This window comes from Cupressus sempervirens, chromosome 9 (assembly GCF_028749045.1).
Source record: "Cupressus sempervirens isolate cs-2001-9-10 chromosome 9, ASM2874904v1, whole genome shotgun sequence".
Lineage (NCBI taxonomy): Eukaryota > Viridiplantae > Streptophyta > Pinopsida > Cupressales > Cupressaceae > Cupressus > Cupressus sempervirens.
Window position 1 is genome coordinate 788,479,180 of NC_143126.1, and position 14,446 is coordinate 788,493,625.

Here is a 14,446-nt window from a genome sequence, read left to right on the forward strand (position 1 = left end):
AATGGTGTTGCAGTTATGACATTCCTCTGCCAAATGGTGAAAGCCTTGAAATGTGCACAGAACATGTTGTTGTCTACTTTAAGGAATAGGTGTGGTACATTTTTATGAATCATATATGTTGCATTTATTTTGTTATAAATGTGCTTTTTGTAGTGGTGTGTAGATATATTATGATTGGGTTGTTTGCTAGGCTTTCAAATTTTGTATGATTGCTAGTCACAAAACAAGTAACTTGCACATATCCATCTTCTGGATCTGATATGTTTTGAGAGGTATCAAATCCTTATGAAAAATGATCTTTTCTTGTTTACATTTATTGTAACGACTAATTAAAATATGTTATACTACACATGTAGTTGATGTTATACAAAAAGCTTTCATATACTTTTCATACTGCTACTTTCTTGAGAAGACTTTGATTTATATGGTTGTTGTATGTAATGTCCCCTTTTTGTAAATGCTTGAGTATTTTCTCTGAATCAAAGATTCCAAGTCGAACAAGAAGTAGAATAGAATGCATAACATCACGTACTTGGTCCTGCAACATTTTAGGAAATCTTTGACACATAATCCACAAATAGATCTTCCTTATTTGCAATATTAAAGCATATATCATTCCAAATAGGATTAGGACGGTTAATTTAATCATATGGAATACTGAATTTTTTAATGGAGTTCAACTATAGGAGAGGTAGGATAAGGGGCATATTAGCGTGCCTTAGTCAATTGTCTACCCTAGGTCCAAGAGAAAATTCCATCACTCTTGGTTTCCTGTGGCCATTGCCATCCATACAAGTGGGTGTACCTAGTGAAAAATCAATATCCAATCATTCCTCTACCTAAGGCCCAAGAGTGGATACCATCCCTTGTGGCCTCATGTGGCCTTTTACCATCCATTTGAGTGGGTGTACCTAGTGAGGAATCCATAGCCATTCCCCTCTTCCATAACCACCCTTATCCTCCTTCCTATGATTAAAGTTCCTTACCGTAATGGCCAAAATGGTAAGGATATGAGAAAATTGCAATAGGATTTTATGCTCTTCCTTTCAGACTAAATAAGTTTTTCTTGTCTGTCTGAAGAATCAGCTCTATTATGTTAAGGTTGGGAATACCTCTATTATGGGTAGGTAGGCAAATAATAATTTTGTATTCATTTGATATAATTTCATAGTAAGAAAGCCTTATGTGTTAATATTTTACTACTTTTCCCCATATAGGGAAAAGTTTTGAGAACTACCTTAAATAAGTCTATGCCTTGGTCAACAATCATTTAGATCTTTTTGATGGCATGTGCTTCATACATAGCATTGATAGTGGTTACATATAATGTTGCAAGAAATGTACTAGTTGACCATAATAGGTTTATAAAAAGGGCAGAAGATGCTAGGAAAGTTAGTTAAAGTATACAACCTATCATAGACATCTAGGAATTTCTATTCCCATGCTCAAGTCTGTGAGAATATTCATAGTCTAGATGCACAAAAGCTTGTTCTATGTTAGGAAGAGATTCCAATTTTTCTTGAAGTGCTTCTCCGATGTCATGAGCATCCTGCAAGGGCATATCACTGGGTAGCACAATGTCAACTTCAACAAAGAAATGAGACACAAATATGTAAGCTCTGATAGTATCAATATATGTCTTTGTGATGATTCCAAAAAAGATATGTCAATTTTTGCAAATAATCAGGTGATGCTATTTTCCCCACCAAAGAATTTACATTCTCCAAAACTATGCTTGACCATGTCCTGATTGTACAAAGTGCTAACCGCACAAAAGACCCACTATCAACTTTAGTATTTCAAATTATACACATTAATATAAACTTGAAGCATACTTGGCATCTGCTCAAAGGAAGCCTGGTAATCTGTATTTTGGCTTTAGTGATCACAAGATTATACATCCTTCCTGCTACCACCACCATACAAATAACTTGATAGACAATAATGATCAAGTTTAAATAAGAAAGAATACATACTCTTCGTTATTGTGCATGCCTGCAGCTGTTATTACTCACTAGAATTCTAAATGATTGTTATCAGTGTTACCATCTATAAAGACAAAAGTCATTATCCCTATATGTACATACAAAGAGAGGTTAGATATGGTAATCCTAAAGGAGCCAACTGGTATTATCTGCAGTCATGTGTTCTAAATACATTGTATACATACATATGCCTTGCAATAGTCGTTACTATCATCTCCGAGGAAATGAAACCCCAATACTGTTCTAAACAAATAAGATATCTAGAATTGAGTAATGCAAATGGTCACATCTACTTGGACTCTTTAAAAAAACTACTAATTAGTGGAAAGTGGAAACATATTCTATGTTTGATGTGGGTTATACGAGTTAGCTAGGAGCACATATATAGACATTATTTGGCTTTATTAACTATGTAGGCATTATTGTAGAAAATCAAAATGTGAAGTATCCTATGTTGCAATGTAAAGTAAAAGGTCAGAGAAGTGCTTACCACTATTGCTCTAGCTAGCTCAATCCACCAGTAAAATTTACTTCCAAGAACTACAGCGGTGAGACCAATTGAATTGGTGATGACATCAAAGAAATGATCTTGGGCATATGCCTTTACTATCTCATTTGTAAAAGTCCAACAATAGATTACAAGGACCAACTTCACAACAGTAACTGAAACCATAATTCCAACAACCTAGAACCACCTATCTCCTTCAAACAATACACCTCAGTTCTGCATAATTTAGGAATGAAGTTGGTGTAAGAGTATTACTTATATGTAATATGAAAAAGTAGCTCATTTAAAAGATAATATACTAATGATGGAATAGATGGAAAAGAGTAGAAAAAAGTAGAATATTTGGTGCAGAACAAAAGCATACTCCATATCACATTTAAGCTCAATATTTTACAACTCCAAAATAATGATTAGAATAAACAAGTATAAAACTCAACTTTTAGGACAAGGAAGTATGCCTTAATTTTGTTCACTTTTGCATCATTGGAAAACCATGTAAATCAGGCCAAGTAAAACTCAACATCAAGGATTTCTATGAGTATTTTCATTTGTATCCACTTATAGAATTTTGACAAAAATAGAAAGCTAGAGCTTAAGCCACTTATACCATGTAATTCCTTCAAAAATGGTGAAGGGGGTTTACTAATCCAAAATATTAACACTCACCCGATGATGTTGTATTTAAGAACATACATATGGCCTCCAACACTTGAATATTATTTTAACTTAGCAAAACCATGTTGTTTAAAGGATTTAAATCATGAGCACAAAATTGTATCTATGGTTATAATTATGTCCAATAAAATATACTGTATTTGTAGTAATAGGATACAAAGCTAAACAAGTGACCAAAAAAGCATATAATATATCTTCCATGTTCATGAAAAGTTCAAGTCATCATGAGAACCATTAGGGGGGAAATATATATCTTGTTCTTAAAGGTATATCCTTGAATGGGGAATTTACCTTTGAAACAAGTTGTCGAATAGACTCTAACATGATCTGTAGTCCCAATGTAACCATAACTGAAGCAAAAACTAGACTTCCCTACACATGGAGCATTCTATTATGAATTAATGCTAAATTAGTTTTGGACAATTCACAATGCTCATTCTTTGAGCAATTAATACAGACCATGACAAAAAGAATATGAACATTCACACATCAATGAGTAACCATAGCAATAGAAAACACAAACTATAATGAACAATCTAAAACAATTTCTTACACTAATCAAGAATAGAATTCATCTATAGTTATATTGATATCTACTATGAAATTACTCAAAGATCTTAATAAGTCTCATCCTAATCTTATTCATAAATTAAAATGAAAACTCCATTACTAAGGATGTAGGGTAGCACATAAATACAATTTGAAACAATAAAACATCAAGTTGCACAAATCATGTCTTGACCTTTGGACATTTTGATGATAATTGCACTAGCTATGTTTAGTTCTTTTTTGTGGTACAAATATGAGGTGGATTATTGTATCACTGTTGGGTCTTGATGGAGATCACACCACCTAATGTTACACACATTTGTTTTCGTTTATAGCCTATGGAGATATATGTTGAATTTATTTGATTTTAATAATGTCTGATAAAATAGTAACAATTCTCTCTTTTGTTGTGTTTGGTATTTATGTCTTGAGATTCTTCCAGCACTACATCAAACTGAGTGACCTGGAGAAGAACTGGAAGTTGAATGATCTGCTTGATGCACTGGACTTCAATCAAGTTGTGATATTTTTCAAGAGTATTAACAGAGCTACAGAGTTGAACAAGCTTCTTGTGGAGTGCAATCTTCCATCAATCTGCATTCATTCTAGAATGCCACAAGAAGAAAGGTATGTTTGATGTTGTTTTTCTTTTTGAATCTACCATGGTACTTAATGTAACAATTCCCTTTTCTTAGCTATTTTTCCTCTTGATGTTGCAAAAACCCATATTCAAATAGCTCCAAATATTAATGCTAGCATAAATCCTATACACATAATCAGGATGGTAGGACATAAAATTTCATTTTTACATGGACTCCACTCTAGAAAAAATGTTTTTAAATTAATTTTTAATAAATATTTTGATTAGGCTTTTACAAGGCTATTGCATTCTTATGACAAAAATTAGGATATCTGTTAGGATTGACAAGTGGATTATTGAATTGGGTTAAAAGATTGTTGCTCGGTTATAAAATTGTTTCAATTTTATAAGCCTCGGTTAATTTTTGAAACTTGCCTGGTTTTAAACTTTAAATTGACCATTTTATCTCTAAGTTTTTGTGTGTTTTTGAATCTTCATGTCTCCAACTCATTCTCAGCTCCACACAGCACTTGGAATTTTTAAAATCTACCTTTTGAGCTCCAACTTATCATAGGTTAATGAAAATACTCAAAATACATGTTTTCAAGTCTATCATTAACCATTAACCTATCAAAAGGTTAATGATAACATCCAAAAACACATTTTTCTTAACCTCTCAAAAGGTTAATAATAATGTCCAAAAACACATTTTTCTTAACCTCTCAAAAGGTTAATGATAACGTCCAAAAACACATTTTTCTTAACCTCTATGAGGCAGTTATTAACCTCTTTTGTTTAGTCGATTAAGGTCAAGAGCTGGAATTAAGATCATCTAAAGAGCAAGTGTTGTGATAGGACACATATTGAAGGTTAAGAAGAAACATACTGACGAATCCTTGAAATCTATTTACCAACACAGAGGCACTCCCCATATAGGAATTTGCAGTGAGATGCATAGATTTGTGGCTTCTGAAAATGAAAAAGTGATGAAGTTAATCAAGAATAAAAGAGGATTTGAATACTTGTTTCGGTTATTGGAAATAGCAAAGTCTATTCATGCTAGGGAAATTGCATCTAGGGCAATTCACAACATCTCTAGATCACCCTTGGCTAAAGAATTGTGATGTATTCTCCCAATTTCTCAAGATGCAGGTACATACTCTTGAGACTGGATACCTTGCACTATAGAATTTGACAATAGCAGTAATCTGCAATTTATGTGCTTCACATGAAATAAGAAAATTTTTGGAGAAAACATGAAATTTAGAAATGATGGCATAGATCAATCTAATTGGAGTTTTACAGACTTTGAAATGGCAAATGAAGCACTAAGAGTCGGCAGTTCACATACAAGAACCCAATTCATAGTCAAGAGCAAAATGAGCCATAGGAAAATCATCCTTCCCGTGTGCTACATGAAGACACATAAACATATTTCTAATAGAATTCCATATAGACCCAGGTAGGCAGTGGCATTGAGTGCACGTGGTGATGAAAAGTGGACAAATTATGCCCTGATTATATGTAGAGTTCAATTTTTGTCTAAACTCTACAAAGAAGCTTGCATCAGATTCGTATGGTGTATTGGTGACACTTCAAATGTTTGATAGAGTGCTACAAAGAGATGTCACTTCATATCATGCCAAGAAGTACTCAAACAAGAATATGGATATTGGGAAAGTCACTTGGTACCCACAAGACAAGGAAATTCATAGTGAGGCATCTCACAAACTATTTGACTAAATTCCCAATCCTAAATGCAAGGTGTATAACCTACACATGAAATGATATTGATTCTATGGAATTCCTTAAAGGTTCATCAAGTAGTGAAAGCTACAATTACATATTTGAATGCATCAAGCAGATCAACCAAGAAGAAACAACATGCAGCATGGCATGGAGATTTGTTCTTTGCCTATGAAACATTGTAATGCCTTGGAATCTATGCCATGCATGGGGAACATCAATGTTTATCAATTGACATTCCTTAGGAAAGAAATTGAGGCTGAAATGATAGATTTAACATGTCAGACTGAGTGGCAGGATGATGATGAATGTCATGAAATGGAAATAGATTGGGTAGAAGATATAATAAATAATATTGATGAGGAAGACACAGGCAATCCATTTATGATATCCATAAATTCTACCATGCAAGGGAGGTCCTTAGCTATGTTCCCTCAGATTACATGTCTCATCAACTTGACATAAATGAGAAAATGAGAGAAATTTTGGTGGATTGCATCATTAAGGTTCATTTGGAATTCAAGCTCATGCCTAAGACCTTGTTCCTGATAATCAACATCTTTGATAGATATCTGTCAAGACAAATAGTAGCAAAAAAAAAAAAAGTCCTTGCAGTCACTACCATGCTTGTGTCATGTAAATATGAGGAGACACATGCTCCTCTTGTTGATGATTCCATTTACATAATAGATAATGCTTACACAAGAGTTGAACTTGTCCACATGGAGAAATCCATGCTCAATAAGTTGAAATTTTATGTTAGCCTTCCAACTCCTTATGTGTTTATGAAGAGATGTCTCAAGGCAGCTGGATCAGATAAACATTAGGAGATGGTATCCTCCTTTCTCATGAAATTGTGCCTAGGGAAGTACACCATGTTGGAATACCCACCTTCATTATTAGCAGCAATAATAGTATACACTAGCAATGTACCCTCAAAGTGGCTCCATCTTGGTCTAGGATAATGGAATCTTTCAAGTAAATGATTATTTTTATGTCAATAATCCCATGTCAAGGTGTTGGTGAAGATCATAAGAATTCTTGACATTAAATAATTTACTAAAATCAAGGACTCGACCATCTAAAGACAAATCTCAAGTCATGTATTATAAATCACAATTTTTGTTTTTGGGTTAATATTGTAGAGGTTAATTAACCTCACCCAAATCACATATTTGGGGGGTGGTTATTAACCACAAAGAGTTAGTTATTAACCTCTATGTCTATATAAGGGATCCTATTGGCTTTGTAAAGGGACCTTTTGGCTTTGGAAAAAGGGAGCACTATGCTAAAATTTTGATTAAGAGATGATAGTTGGAAAGTACGTACAAATTTTGTCTTTGTAATCAAAAATTCCTCTTGAAATTCTTGGTGCAAGAAAATAAAGGAATGTGCAATTTGAGTTCTCTTCTTCCAAATCTAAATTGTTAGGAATGTTGATTCTCTTTCTATGAGCATTCTCACAGTATGGTGTAGATGTTTATGAATCTGTGGATCAACATTATGCTAGTAATAGTTTTCAAGTGTAGATCTTGATTGTTGTTATTAGCAGTTTTAAGTTAGTAGTTTGGGAAAGCTTTGAAGTCATGTGGTGCATTTTTCATCATGAGTTTTCTTGCCTTTTAATTTTGATTTCATTTTTATTTGTAAAACTTCAAAATTATATCATATGAGGGAGTTGCCCCTCTAAATGTAGAGGAAGGCCACATACCAAGGGCCTATCCAACTATTATGAATGGTTTGCCACACACTTCATTGGGAAAATTCTACTGTGACAAATCTGTTTACCAACAAAGATTAAAATTTAAATATTCAAATACCATGGGACTTAGCTTCTACCTTTTCATCTAGGATCTATTCTACTAAGTAGTCTTAGATAACCAATAGATGAATTTAAAAGCAAGAAGTGCTCATATTAATGAACATGAAACCATTTCCCAATGCTATGTTTGACAATTTTATAGAGAAATTGGTTGTAGAGGATTATATGTTGGCTTGGGGCCTACATTGGTGAGAGCTTTCCCTGCTAATGCTACAGCTATCATCACTTGGGAACTTACAACAAATTTACTTGGGGTGAAACAATAGTAAGAGAATTATCTTCATAGATGAATGGGTTTATACCTATGTGAATTTTTAAAAAGTGGTCTTTCCTTTTTTTCATAGATTGTCCTTTATCCATAAAAAAGTGATATACCTGGATGAGTAGGCATATTGATGTACCTAGGAACTGGCATTATGTCATGGGACTCGGCCAACAATATATTTGTAGCAAGTATAGTGCAGTGTAATGGTATTGTTCATACAATGTTGATATTTACTCAAGAGGACTATTTTTATTTAGTTTTATTTGCCAAGTTTCCTTTTCAATTTGATTTTGTGTTGGTGATGCTTCAGACTCAAATGCCTACAAATGCTTCATGCAGTGTCCAGTCTCAAGCCCTAATCACTAGGCAAGCTCCTAGCTCTTATTACAGTTTTCTTACTACAATGTCATATCTAGTTTGCATGTGATTCTACTAAACTAAAGGATTCTTAACCACAAACAATAGTAGTCTCCTCTACCTAAGATAATACAACTTTGTTTGGATTTAAACAAGAAAATTGCAGCAGCATTATTAGTGAGGATTTTTGTTTACTCAGAAACTTCTTATCTAAGAAAGCCTTCCTGAGGGTTGTGAGCTTGTCTATTTCTCCTTTACATCAAAGGTTCAATGCAAGCATGTTGCTAAGAGCCTACCCAAGGATACAAATGCAAAGTGAACTAGTTTTTGATTACCTCTTTTATTAGAGTAGATTTACTTGTGGGGTGTAGAGAACATGGAGATCTTGCCTTAGATGACATTTCATAGAGGTAGTCAATAAAATAGTTCAAATGCCTTACCTATGATTCCACATTTTGCATGCATGTCTACCAGGGCAGTTGCAACTTAAACAAATATATTCTCTCAATATATCTATTTTTTGCATAGCTAACAACCATGGCTTTTGATGACCACCTTACGTCCAGGCATCCTGTCAAACAGTTCACATGACTTATCTATTCTTCCATTTTGCAAGCATATCTCCCAAGGCAAATGCTACTACTTCATCTACATCATCTGAGAAAATCCTTTATGCTTTGATAGATGCCTATAGCTTATCCCAAAGCTCTCATTCAATAGTTATGAGATGATTAATCAAGAGGAAATAGTTGAGAGCTTAGAGTGACACAATTTTTAGATGATCATATGAAATGAAATGGGCATGTGAGTAGAAAGAAACTAGAAAGACATTGTGTATAGATGAAGGCATGAAATGGATCATTTTGGAGCACTCAGCATAAACACTTAGCATTCAGTACATATAATCATTCGAGATCAAATGGGTGTGTGGGATTATATGCATAGTGAATAATAAAGGAGGGAATTGAACCCTCCCTGAGGCTCACACTTGTTGAGGTCCACTTCAGCAATGGCCCTTCCTATAAAATTGTTGTGTAAAACCTTTCTAATGAGATAATGTGTTATGAGCTCTTCATCAGTTGGATGGAATGTGAATCCAGGAGGCAGTTGTGCATCACCCATATCATGACTGTAACTAAAGTTAAGAGAATTCAATAATAGAGGCTCTTAACTTTAGTTACAGTCATGATATGGGTGATGCACCACTGCCTCCTAGATTCACGTTCCATCCCACTGATCAAGAGCTCATAACACATTATCTCATTAGAAAGGTTTTACAAAACAATTTCACAGGAAGGGCCATTTCTGAAGTGGACCTCAACAAGTGTGAGCCTCAAAAAAATTTCAACCAAGCATTAGTCAAAATTTTGAACAATGCCTAGCTATTTTCTACCAAGCATTGGTCAAAATTTTGACCAATGCATGGCTGTTTTTGACCAATACTTGGCAATTTTTGACCAAGCATTGGTCAAAATTTTGACCAATGCTAGGCAAAACTTGTGCCAATATTTTTGAAAGGTTTTGACCAATGTGTTGGTCAAAATTTCAACCAACCAATAAGTTGGTCAAAATTTTGACTAGAAAATTTTTGACCAAACTTGGTTGAGATTTGGTCGAAAATTGGGTCAAAATGACCTCAAATGTACTAGTGGGTGATATCTATACCATTATTTTCATACATGACCACACATTGTCAGTAGAACACCACCACATCAACAAATAGCTAGTTGTTTTTTTGGAAATTATGGACAATTTTTTATGCAGGAGCATCTTGGGTGTAAGGGAAATCTTACATCACCCAAAAATATTTTATTTCCAGTTTTCTAATTTTGTGTTTTAGTAAGTGTTAATCCTATAGAAATTTTTCTATTTGAGGGAGCTTTCTAAATTTAGTAAGTTGATAGTATGTGCTCAGATTATTCTGATCTTATATGTAGAGGCTCATCTTATACATATCAACCTTATAGATGAGTTTCATTGTCATATCATATGTATTAGTGTAGTTATTGTAGATTTTTGGTATGAATTTTGGCCATCCAAACATCAAGTTCAATAATGAAGGCCTAAATGGCTCCAAAATGAGGTGAAACCTTGGTTGATGGAGACTTGTACAATTAATCATTATAGATTTCTAGTCAAGGATTTTGAAATGGGTTTATAATAACCCATCAAGTCAATAATTTACTAGTTATGATCTCTAGAAGTGGACTTATCTAAAAATCTTATTTGTAAATTTTCTTGAGTCAATCTTGTTTAATAATGTGTCATGAAATTATATAATATGAGGTTGGTCACCCTTAAGGGTTAGAGCTTGGTATCTAGAACTTTCCTGGGTGGTAAAAGTCTATATATAAGGAAGGCACATAGGTTTCCTAGGGAATTGATACATGATAGTCATAGCTCTATCTTGTAGACCGTTGTAAGGAAGGCACCCATGTGGGTTTTCATATTGTAATTTTGCACTCGTGGTAATAATAAAAATCCCATATTTTATTCTTTCAATTTTTATTTTTTCTCTATTTCTATTATTTTTTGTAGTATTAAGGGGAGCACCCTTCATCAAGTGGTAGTAGAGGTGTTCCTGAGTGTGTAAATAGATTGTCGAGTAGGAGATAGTTTGCACCAGGACCATAGTTTGGGATGAGTTGTGGAAACCTTGTTTATTATGAGGCAAATTGTACTAGGGTTTCAGTAGAATCATGAAAATTCCTCCATGATGAAAGCATGGTGTCAGAGGTGTTATAGCTGAGGTTCAAGGTCCCTAGAGGAAAACTCAAGCATTTCAAGAACAGATGTATACACAGATGAATCTCTACATTAGAGATGAGAGTGAGGATGAAAGGTAAGGAGAAGGATAAATTGATTAGGGAGAAGAGGAATTTTTGAAGACAAAAGAAGAAAATCTTTTTAGATCCATTTTCGAGCTTGGGAAAGACCTAAATTTGAGGTTCTCACATTTTTGAAAAATCTTAATTCAAAGGGATTGATTGATTTGATTAGTAAATTAGAAAAATTCTTTGAGTATGAGGACATTGAAGATCTAGATAGGGTCAAATTCATGAAGGCCAAACTAAAGGCTCACAGAAAGATCTGGTGGCAAGAGATTCAGTTAGAGAGAAATAGGAGAGGGAAAGATAAAATCACTAAATGGGATTGGATGATAGATAAAATTGAATCCCTATAGATTATGAGCTTGATCTATAGAAGAAAATGAAAGATTTGAAGCAAGTGGGAAGATCTTTTCAAGAGTATATCGAAGAGTTCTATCAAGTTCTCATTAGAATGGACATGCAGAAGCTAATAAGGAGAAGATTGTATGTTATCTTAATATGTTGAAGCCAACCATTCAAGAGGATTTGAGTCTAGTTCGAATGACTAGTATTGAGGAGGCATACCATTTTTACCTAAGATTTAAGGAAAAGAAGAATAAAATGTTTGTTAAAAAATTAGTGGTAGATATTGTGGTTGCAGTCCTTATGGAGGCCAAATTGATTATCAAAAGAAGAAGGATGAGGCTAGTAGTAGAAGTTAGAATTAGAGGGGAAACAAAAATTTATATTATTAGAATAATAGAGATCATAGAGGAATCAAAAAAGGGAAAGGATCCAGTAGAGGAGGTTTTTGTGGTATCTTTTTCACTATGGAGAAGAAGAGCATAGGGCGTTTAAGTTTCATTAGTGCCAAGTGAGGATTGATAGAACAACTAAAGGCTGAGAAATAGTTGTGCATGTTAATGAAGATGTTGAATCCTCACATTCTGAAGATGTTGAAAGAAGAGAAGTCCTAGTTAATAGAAGATTCTTGTTGACTAGTGAGAATGATCCTAATCAAAGGAGGAGTTTATTTCACACAAGGTGAAAATGTGAAGATAAGTGTTGTGATGTGATCATTGATGGTGGAAGTACTAAAAATTTGGTGTCAAAATATATAGTCAAAAATTTAAATCTCAAGAGGTAGAATAACATGTGTCAATACAATATTTCTTGGGTCTACAATGACCACAAGGTCATGGTCAAAGAGTAGTACCTAGTGAGGTTGAAGATTTGGAAGTGACTAGGATGAGGTGCCTTGTGATATCATACCTATGGACATATGTCATACATTGTTGGGTAGGTTGTGGTAGTTTGACAGACATGTTGTACATGATAGGCATGCAAATAACTAAACTCTAATGAAATATGGACATATGTCATATGTTTTTGGGTAGGTTATGGCAGTTTGATAGACATGTTATACATGATGTCCATGTAAATAACTAAACTCTAATGAAGGATGGGTTGAAACATATTTTTTATTGCAAATCTAATGGGAAAGTGAGATGCTAAAATGGGGTCAATTATAATCTCAAAAAAAATTACCACTTCAAATAGAAACCTTATTAAACTTAATTCACCATTCACCTCAACCGTAATCATTCAATATCATGTAATAGCATCTAATACTAGATCTAACATCTACTTGCATGAATAAAATGTTGGAATATTTTAGAATAATTGCGAGGGGGGGGGGGGGGGGGGGGGTGAATTAGTTATCCAAGGTCCAAATGTCCCCATAAAAAAATTTAATACTTAGCAAAACTCATACATATATCTCCTTATCATGTATCTTGCATGTATCCATTAGATCATTCAAAACTTAAACATGTAGATTATTGTCCTAAGTCAAAATCACTTTGCAAAGATGTAAACATGAAACATAATAGAATCATTCACATATATGACACAGGTATTTTACATGGAAACCCAATTTGGAAAAAAACACCAATAACATGCTACTAATTCTCACTCTTCTAAAGTGATGCCCTATAAAAGGCCAACCCTGATAAAGGTTACAATACACAATGTTAAATGTGATCTAGATAAAGGATTTCAATCACCTTCTAAGAGGAATTTAGAAAATTCTATTAGAATGTCACCATATTATAGGATTTACAAATGACTATTAGGTCAACCTTAATCTAAAGGATTTAACCTAAACTAATACAATAATTAGAAATTAATAGTAGGACTTGATCTAATAACAAATCACAACACACTTACAGATTATAGATCTCTATTTAGTTCTCCATTTTGCTTGGTTTTCACACTTCAAATCTAATAGCTTGTTCACCCTTCAATAATTCATCCACTTAAGCCTTCTTTCTTTCAATGCCAATTGTAGATTCTATAATTTGGCCACTATATGAAGCAGTGCCTTGGACTCCTTGTCTTTCTTGGGTTCTTGCACATGCCAACTATTGCTTCAAGCCTTGTATTTGTTGTTTAAAATTGATTAATTGTGTATTGTATTTGATGTTACACAAATGTCATATCATTATCAGTTAGTGCATGCCAAGATCATTTGGGCATTGAAGATAGTATTTTGTGGCTACCGAGAAATCTAGATTTTGCCTAGTCTAGAAGGTAGTATCTACTGAATTCACTTGGGTGCCAAAGGTAAGTTTGTGAATGATGTGTTAATTGAGCTCACTTGGTTAATGAAGGAAATGTTGGATGGAACCAGTGTTAACCAAGCTCACTTGATTACCAAAGGAATTTTCCAATATTTAGTGTTGATTGAGATTCACTTGGTTAACACATGAAAATCACTTTTGAGTTAGTATCTACCAAGTAGGGTCAGCTATCAAAGGATTTTCTTATTTGGACATATTAAGTTTAATTAATTTATATATTGGTTCTAGATGACTTAGAAAATGAATATTAGTTACTCTAAGTTATATTCTTTCCAACTTGACAATGTCAATGATATAAGTAGAAGGTCAAGTTGTGAGATAGAATGTGCGAAGTGTTATGTGAATTCATTGAAGATTTGATAAATGCTAAGAGGAAGTGAATTAGAAGGATAATAAGAATATTCTTATGCAATTGAAAGGATACATTTGATTAGGAAGGGTCAAATACTAGCTAAAATAGAGATCTATTATCAGCAATTCAATTGCATCCAAATTATATCATCTCAT

General features: G+C 33.7%; 1 pseudogene; it reads right to left on the minus strand.

Moving 5' to 3' along the window:
* Positions 1 to 1,423: 1,423 nt before the first annotated feature.
* Positions 1,424 to 5,229, minus strand: LOC149541081 (metal tolerance protein 11-like; annotated as a pseudogene).
* Positions 5,230 to 14,446: the final 9,217 nt, after the last annotated feature.